Raw genomic sequence first — 9,195 nt, forward strand, 5'->3', positions numbered from 1 at the left:
CTTATCCCAGACATATACTAGTTATTGCAAATAAGGGATACCATGGGACCTATGTTTCTTTGGACTTGGCTTACATCAGTTAATATAATTTTTTTCCAAGTCTTTCCATTTCCTAACAAATTGAGCGATGTCATTCTTTCTGATGGAGGCATAGAATTAATATATATATATATATATATATATATATATATATATATATAGTATATGTGTGTGCGTGTGTGTGTACACACAAATACACACAGAACATTTTCCTTTTTTGTTTTTTAGAGCAACTTAGTTTTCCACCTTCATCATTTTTTCAAATGTTTTTATTGTGATTAAGTGGTTACAAATTTCCCAAATTTCACAATATTGTGGGATAGTGATGCTTAGTTTAAGTCACAAACACATTCTAACTTCGATGGAGCAAATTGTCTATTATGGTCTACAACATTTATGAATTCTATGAGCTTTGCAATAGAGTTATTTCTTCCATATGTAAACTTTTCTTGTTTTGAAATATGTATATTTCTTTTGTATTGCGTAGCATCAGCTGTTCCCTCTTTCCCACTTGTTCCCTCCCTCCTTCCAGTGACATTGAGTTGCTTAGTTCATTTTGGTCAATGTCCAGCACAGCTGATGGATCCCACTGTTGTATGTTTTTTCCTGATTCCCTCTAGTTCTGTGTCGTCCTCCTGGTTTCCCTTCAGTGTGCACATATGACGGGCAGAATGGGGTTATTTAGTAGTGATTCGACCAGATGAGTGGAAGTTCTTGGTTTCTTAAGTGTTGTTAATTTTGTCATATCACCTTACATTTTGGATTTAACATCTGCTTATCACGGAGACCATGTGCCATTTGTCTCTTTGCTTTTGGCTTAACTCACTCAACATGATTTCCTGTAGCTTGATTGATTTCCCTACTAATGCCATTATTTTGTCCTTTCTAATGGCTGGAAAATATTCCGTTGTGTATAGTTACCACAGTTTTTTGATCCATTCATCTCTGGTGGGACATATGGGTTGTTTTCATATCCTGGCTATTGTGAACAGTGCTGCAATAAACATGGAAGTGCATTTGTCCTTGAATATTGGTACCTGTTATTCAGGATAGATGCCTAGAAGTGGTATGAGTGGGCCATAAGGAAGGTCAATATTTATCTTTCTGAGGACTCACCAGACTGCTTTCCAAAGTGGTTGTGTAAGTGTACATTCACACACACACACACACACACACACACACACACACACACACAGAGTGAGAGAGAGAGAGACAGAGAGAGAGAGAGAGAGAACATTTTCTTGATCCATTCTTCTACTGAGCAGCATCAGGGTTGGTTCCATATCTTAGCTATGGAAAATAATGCTACAATAAACATTGTTGTGGTGGTAGTTTTAGTATGGACTGGTTTGTGATCATTTGGGAGAATGCCCAAAAGTGGGATTGCTGTATAATAGGGAGCTCTATGTGGAGGCTTTTGAGGAACCTCCAAACTGCTTTCCAAAGTGGATGAACAAGTTTACACTCCCACCAAGAATGCCGTAGGCTTCCCTTCTGGCCATATCCCTTCCAGCATCTGTTGTTGTAAAAATATGGAACAATTCACTAATTTGTACATCATCCTTGTGCAGGGACCATGCTAATCTTCTCTGTATGTTCCAATTTTAGTGTATGTGCAGCCAAATTGAGCACAAAACATTTTTTATATATAAAAAGTAATTGATTTTCTTAAACTAGACAATTCAACAAAATTAAGTTCAAAAGAATTGTGAAATTTTAGAACCATGTGTTTCTTATATAAGCACACATTTAAGAATAAAGTCAAGATTGACATATCAAAAACAAAATAATTCCAGATATTTGTTGTTCATGAGATTTGTAGGAGGAGGAGTTCAATTATTCTACAAAAGGCACTTGTCATAATGATCATTGCAGCAAATGTTAAGGTTTGTTAAAAGTTTTAATGTTTTAAATATGTTTAATTTTGGGATTTGCTTATATATGGCAAAATTAAGTCATAAAAATTTTTGATAACGTATATAATATTTCTGGTAGCATGTACTAGTAAGTATGTACATTTCAGATTTTATAGAAACTTTACTAATGAGAAGTTGCAAAGACTGTGTAAAGAAGCAGAGTGAAGAGTTAAGATTTTAAGTACACAGTTTCTGTTAAATCTTTAGGGCTCCTTTACGTTATATGTTAGTGGTGAACAAATAATGATATAATCCACATACAAATGATGAGATGAACTATAAATAGTAATCTTAGTGAGTAAATTTAAAGGCTACTTATAGCTTTATCCAGTTTTAAATGTACAGGAATATGAGAAAATAGTAAACTCTACTATGTGCACTTCAAATACTGAAAACCCTGGTAATTGTTTTGTTTTTTATTTTAGTAATCATTAATATTTAATTATTGTTTTCTTTATTTATAACAACTTTTTGTGAGTCATGATTAAGAGGTACTTTGAGAATATTATTGGGATGGCCACACAATTTTTCATAGGTGCATGTGAATTTACAAAGAGCAAAACTAAAAACAAAATATTGATTAAAAATTATATCAAGTAGAGTCTGAATCAGGAGTGTTGATAAATGTCCACACCTAAAATCTTAACCCTAGGCTGGAGCATCTTATTTAAATATTGTTGAGAATTTCAAGAATTCCTTTATGTAAGGCCCTTAGAAGTATGTACAGCATGCATGTGTACAAAGCCAGTGACAACAGACAAATATGACTAAGTTTCCCCAAAAGGAATCTATGAAGTCAATAGTTATCTTCCCAAGCAGATGAAAAAATGCGTCCAAAATGATTCAGTGCCCCTACATTTGTGGAGTTATTTAAGTTATGGATTCTTTGTTAGACATATTCTTTTCTTTTAAAAATTGTCAAATATTAGTTTATAATAAACTTTGTCTAGTATTTCTTGGTTCAAAACAGAAATCTTGATACAGTTGATGTCACTTGGCTTTCTTACTATCTCAGTTCAAAGCCAACCTAGGCAGGAAAGTCTGTCACATTCTTATCTGTAACCAAACACCAAAAACGCCAGAAGTGGAGTTTCTCCCAAGTAGTAGAGTCCTAGCTTTGGGGGAAGTTGGCCAGGGAAGACATTTCTTCAGGGACATGGTCCAGCCTCTGAGTTCAAGCTCCAGAACCAGGACAAACTAAACAAACAAACAAGAAAAAAACGCACATATTTCTTTGGGACCATCCATAAAGCACTGGTTTGAGAACAGACTCCTTTTGCTGATCATACTCACTGAATCCTGCTTTTTTGGAATACTAATTGCGCTGGAGAATTCAGGACAAGACTAAATGAATTAATAAGTGACTCCTGCAACAACAGAATCATCTCAATAGTGAAACATCCATGCATAAGACAAATTAAAACCTCCAAGTCTTTGTTTCCTTGCAAAAGAAAGCTTTTAAAACAATGTTTATTTCCTTTTGTTCTATGCTGGCCTTCAATTGGCACATTGTTTCCTTTTGAAATACTTTCAAGAAGAAGTTTTCAGACAATTTTTATATGAATAAAGAACACACTCGAAAAAATTACATGTGCAAGATAATGAGTACAGTTTTTATCAAGCATTGTAGCCTACTCCTTGGTTTCCCCTTCCCATCCCTAGACATAAAAGAAATGCAAATCAAAACAACATTGAGATATCACCTCACCCCAGTTAGAATGGGTATAATCAAGAACTCTAATAACAACAGATGCTGGAGGGCATGTGCAGTCCCACTTTTGGGCATTTACCCAAATGTTTACAAACAAGACCACACTAAAGCTACGAGCACAACTAAGTTTATTGCAGCATTATTTACAGCTAAGATCTGGAATGAGTACATTTTTTATCAAGCAATATAGCCTATTCCTTGGTTTCCCCTTCCCATCCTCCCCTCCCCCCTCCATCCAATCCTCCTCCCCCCAACAACAAAGTTGTAAAGTTCGTTTTTGAAATAACGACTTGTACATCTCATTGTTGCAATGGGTCCACCTGTATCCCTATTTAAATGATTTGTTTTTTTTCTGTTCCCCTCCAGAAATTATACCGACATCAAATACAGTGAAATCAGGGGTTATTGTTATCCCGTGGGGAAGGGACATAAAAAGCTACAAGGAAATTATCTTATAAATGTGTTAGAAAAAGTCACATGAAAGAACAAAAAACATTCGAATACATATCTTAGGGTTCATTTCCCTAAAATCAACTTATCTGATCTTTTCTGTTTGACTCAGACATATACTAGTTATTGTAAATAAGGAAAACCATGGGACCTATGTTTCTTTGGGCGTGGCTTACTTCAATTAATGTAATTTTTCCAAGTCTTTCCAGTTCCTAACAAATGGGACAATGTCATTCTTTCGGATGGAGGCATAGGATTCCATTGTGTATATATACCACATTTTCTTGATCCATTCATCTACTGAGGGGCATCTGGGTTGGTTCCATACCTTAGCTATGGTAAATAAGGCTGCAATAAACATAGTCGTGCTGGTACCTCTAATGTGGCCTTGTTTGTGAACATTTGGGTAAATGCCCAAAAGTGGGATTGCTAGGTCTTAGGGGAGCTCTGTGTGGAGTCTTTTGAGGAATCTCCAAGAACCGACCTCAGGACCACTGGAATAGAATTGAAAACCCAGAAATGAACCTACAAACCTATAGCCATCTAATCTTCGATAAGAGAGCTAAAAAAATTGAAGAAAGACACCCTCTTCAGGTAAAATGAATGTTTTCAGGCTTCATAGAACTAGCACAAAGACATCTTTGGACATGAGGTAACACGCCTTTCAGAGACAACTTAGTAAATACAAAATATAAAATTTAAATGACTTATAAAAACATTATTCATGTACATATGGCCATATAAGATAATGTTAAGAAAAATGAAACCCAAGATAGGGACACAACTTGTTTATTCTTTATTGAAATTGTTCTTAATGTATCTAAAATGTACTATGTGATTTTTTCGTTTCTCCTCCATGTTCTTCCCGCATGATATAACTCCTGTTTTCACTGGATAGGATGTTGGTGCCCTGCATCTTGCATATACATTTTTCTAGTGTGGGGAGGAGAAGGGAAACAACAAAATGCTGAAACAAAGATTCAGGATGACCTATTGTAACAATGATATGAACAAGACACTATGTAGAAAACGAATTTTACAACTTGTGGAGAGGAGGGGGAATTGGTCAGATGGGGAGGAATGGATAACACAGAAAAAACAAAAGAGGATGTAACAATAAGAAATGTACTCATTACCTTACTTATGTAACTCTAAGCCCTCTGTACATTATTTTTTACTATAAAAACATAAAAGAAACCATTATCCATGAGTACATTAACTTCAAATTCCATAAATGCTCTTAAATTAAATTTAACTTGGAGAAGATTCTCAGAAAAATTTATTTGTGTGTTTGTTGTGAATTATTTCCCAAGTGTACACAAGTTAACAGTAGAAGAAACAATAGGAATAATAAGAGAAAGAAAAGTTCTGTGTTTAAGTCTAATGGTTCATATACTATGGAAGACTCTGCAAATAAGACAACATTGAACCAATAAAGCCAAGGCCATTATGTAGATCTATGGGAGTGACATAGAGAAATAATTAATACTAAGAAGAATATGAACGATGAGGCCACTCTCTTTCAACTTCTATCTCTAAATCATGGTTGCTAATCACGCAAATTTGTAAAATGTACAATTGAAGAATAATTCTGGTTCCAAAGTAAGTTAGATATAAGAGCATGGACTTAACTGGAAAAAAAGTCCATGGTGAGAAAGCAGGAATTATACTAGCAATGAACTGGTGGCCAAGATCTCATTTCTTTTTCTTTCTTTCATCTTTTTTCTTTCTTTTTTTTTTTTTTTTTTTATGGTTGAGGCAGGGTTTGAACTCAGCCTGGGAAATATCTCTCCATTCTTCAGCTCAAGACTAGTGCTCTACCTGTTGAGCCACAGCGCCACTTCCAGTTTTCTGGTGGTTAATTGGAGTTAAGTGCCTCAGAACATTCCTTTCCTACTCATACAGGATTTGAACTGCAATCCTCAGATCTCAGCCTCCTGAGTATCTATAATTATAGGCGTGAACTCAAGTGATGGAATACTAGTGATGAGCAAGATTGCTGAATGAGGTTGCTGAGGCTTTTGCATACAAACATACAAACATACACATACACACAGAGGCACATATATGTGCAAACACACCTGCACAAATAAAACAACTCTCAGAATATGGAGAAATGTTAGAAAACAATAGAAAATATATCCTGAGTAAGACTAGATCAAGTGATAATTTTTAATATTAGAAAGTCCTCAAGTGAAATTTATTCAAAGTTTGATAATATTACATACCTAGGGACCAGAGATAAAAAGAAAGTCAATTAATCATTATTAAAGGGATAGGATCCATGGAAGAATGAATCAGAGACCCCTGCAGGTGCATCTGAAAATGTTCATATCCTGTGTGAAATGATAGAACATCTTTGAAAATAGTACATAAACAACTTGATGAGTCAGTCTAATGAATAAGATCATAGGAGAAGTTGAGAATTGCTAGTCTGTATCTAGATTAAATAAACCACCAAACTATGGAAGGGCAATTTGATACAAGCCTGGAATTCTAACACTCAAGCTAAGACAGGAGATTAGAGAGTGGGATTACATAGTGATACCTTCCCTGGACCAGGTAGTATAATTTTGTCTCAATGAAACAAACCAAACAACAAGAAAGGAATACACAGTTGGAAGTTTGGGCTAATTTTGTCATTATGTTTTGAGAAGGCAAGTTTCCTATTGAAATGCAACTCATATATAATCCTCAGTTGTGTTTTAAATGCTCTCTGCATTACACAACATTCCTAGATGCAAAATGGCTTATGATTCCCAATCAAAAATTTGAAAAAATAAGCATCATTCTGTTGGATTTCAAAGAAATAATGAAGGATTACAAAATTTTAAGCCTGGAAAAATACAAGTTCATCTAATGTAGGACTTTGTAGATCTTGCTAAACTAGAATTTATATTTAAAATAAATATTTTGGTTTTGTTTCTAATTTCATATTCTATAGGATACTACAAAATTCTTTTTAAGTAGAGGTTTTAATTCACAAATTCACACATGAATCAGGCATTTTAGTTGCTTAAAATATTCTTTCAAGCGAGGTATAATTAGAACTTAGTTAATTGATAATTCCAACAGTTCATGTATAAAATGAGATAGTGTGAATAATCTGCACAGAGTTGCCAACAAATGGATGATATTAATTTATTAATTTAGAACAAGCAATTTTTTGAGGCTTTGGTGTAACATGGTATGAAGACAGTAATTGTGTGAGGTCTTGGTTCTTCTATCTATTTGTAATACAGGAAGAAATTTCCTTAATTACATGCCTCTGTATACAATGAGAAAAATGCGAGGTTGGAGTTGGTTTTATTTTTTGGTTTGTCCTCAGGTTTGAACTCTGGGCCTGGCCACTCTCTTTGAGCCAGTTTTTGCTCAAGGCTCATGCCCTACAACTTCAACCTCAGTGCCACTTGAGTCTGGCTTTTCCTGAGAAGTTTATTGGAGATAAGAATCTAAGGAAACTTCCTGACTGGGTGGGCTTTGAACCATAATCTTCTGATCGTAGCCTCCTGAATATCTAAGATAGATAAAAATATAAATAATATTTGCAAGTGCTCTGATTTCTAGAAATCAGAAAAATGTTGCAGCAAAGTTTAGTGTAGTGTACTTTCCACAATAGGAAAGGCATCATATTAGCACAAGTGTAGTATTTTTTCACAATAGTGATAAGCTATTCATGATGTGAATTAAGGGAATTTTAAGGTGCACCATACAAACTGGAAACTGTTGGGCTAGGAAGACTTTATGGCATAAAAACTTGGGATTGATGATCACAGAAATAATAGCTTACTCTGATGAACAAATGTTTACTCTTGAGGAATTAATTATTACACATACTTCGTAGTTATATCCTCCACCAGAATGTGGCTATTTTTTTGTTGATTTCTCAATATGTAGCACCCAATTAGAAACTGCAGTTATTGCAGAATTAAATAACATACAAACAGGTACTGTTTTTAATATCTCTGATATGGAATGTTCAGAATTTGAAAATGAGTAGTTAGTATTTGTAAGAACTTTGAAGAACACATATATTATGTCCTTTTAACAATTATTCAGTTTTAAAAGTTAGGAGTTTCCATAGAATTAAACTGTTTTCTGTTTTACTATGGGACAATATTAACTTATAATTTTTTTGAAAATTATGACAGATATATTGTGAAAATATTGTATATTTGGATAACATTCAAGTTGATGAACCTCTGATAAAGAAAGGTGTAATTAATTCAAATTAGATGCCAAATAGTGTTCATTTTTTAAAAGGTAATGCACATAGGATAATATTTACTATAGCAATACAGTGAAATTATACTTTATGTAACTTAGTTTTGTTTAATTTTATTTTTAAGGTGATATATACAGGGGTTGCATTAATTTTAAAGTAGTGAATACATAACATGTCGAAATTTTACCCACTACCTCATTTTTCTCACACTTTTCCTTTCCCCCCAAACCCCTCACAAGTTGTAATGTAAATTTCCAACATTTTGTCTTGTGAGTACTGCTACTGCACTGGTTTGCACTTTGTCTTTTGTCTCCCCAATTTGCTGTTCATCTTGCCTTCTCAAATTAAGGTAAATGCATGTGCAATACACACAGTATTGAAATCAAATACAGCAGGGGATAAACTATAGGGGAAAACACAAAAGAAAAAAGAAATCACGTAGTACATTTAAAAAAAAAAAAAACAACCACAAAGAAAAACCACTATTTCCATATCTAGGTGTTTATTTTGCTCATCCTATATGCAAAGCTTTTGAGCCATTCTGCTCATCTGCTAGTGTTATTCTATACATATCCTATTATTACAAATGAGGGAAACTATGGAATCTGTTTCTTTGGGTCTGGCTTATTTTATTTAGCAGGATTTTTAAAAATCTTTCCATTTCCTTTTGAATTGGAAGCATAGAATTCAACCATATATATATATATATATATATATATCAACAAAATGTGATATATATACATATATATATCACATTTTGTTGATTCGTTCATCTACTGAATGGCATATTGGTTTGAAAATGTTTGCATGTAAGTATTACTTAGGGTCATTCAAAAATGACAGATGACACCTCC

General features: G+C 34.0%; 1 non-coding gene across 1 annotated transcript; it reads right to left on the reverse strand.

Annotated features, from left to right (window-relative positions):
- Window positions 1–1,565: 1,565 nt before the first annotated feature.
- Window positions 1,566–1,671, reverse strand: LOC122101028. Its single transcript, XR_006146295.1, has one exon. It is a non-coding gene; the product is annotated as a U6 spliceosomal RNA (small nuclear RNA).
- Window positions 1,672–9,195: the final 7,524 nt, after the last annotated feature.

Source organism: Dipodomys spectabilis, unplaced genomic scaffold (genome assembly GCF_019054845.1).
Source record: "Dipodomys spectabilis isolate Male_0828 unplaced genomic scaffold, ASM1905484v1 ptg000617l, whole genome shotgun sequence".
In the NCBI taxonomy this organism is placed as follows: domain Eukaryota; kingdom Metazoa; phylum Chordata; class Mammalia; order Rodentia; family Heteromyidae; genus Dipodomys; species Dipodomys spectabilis.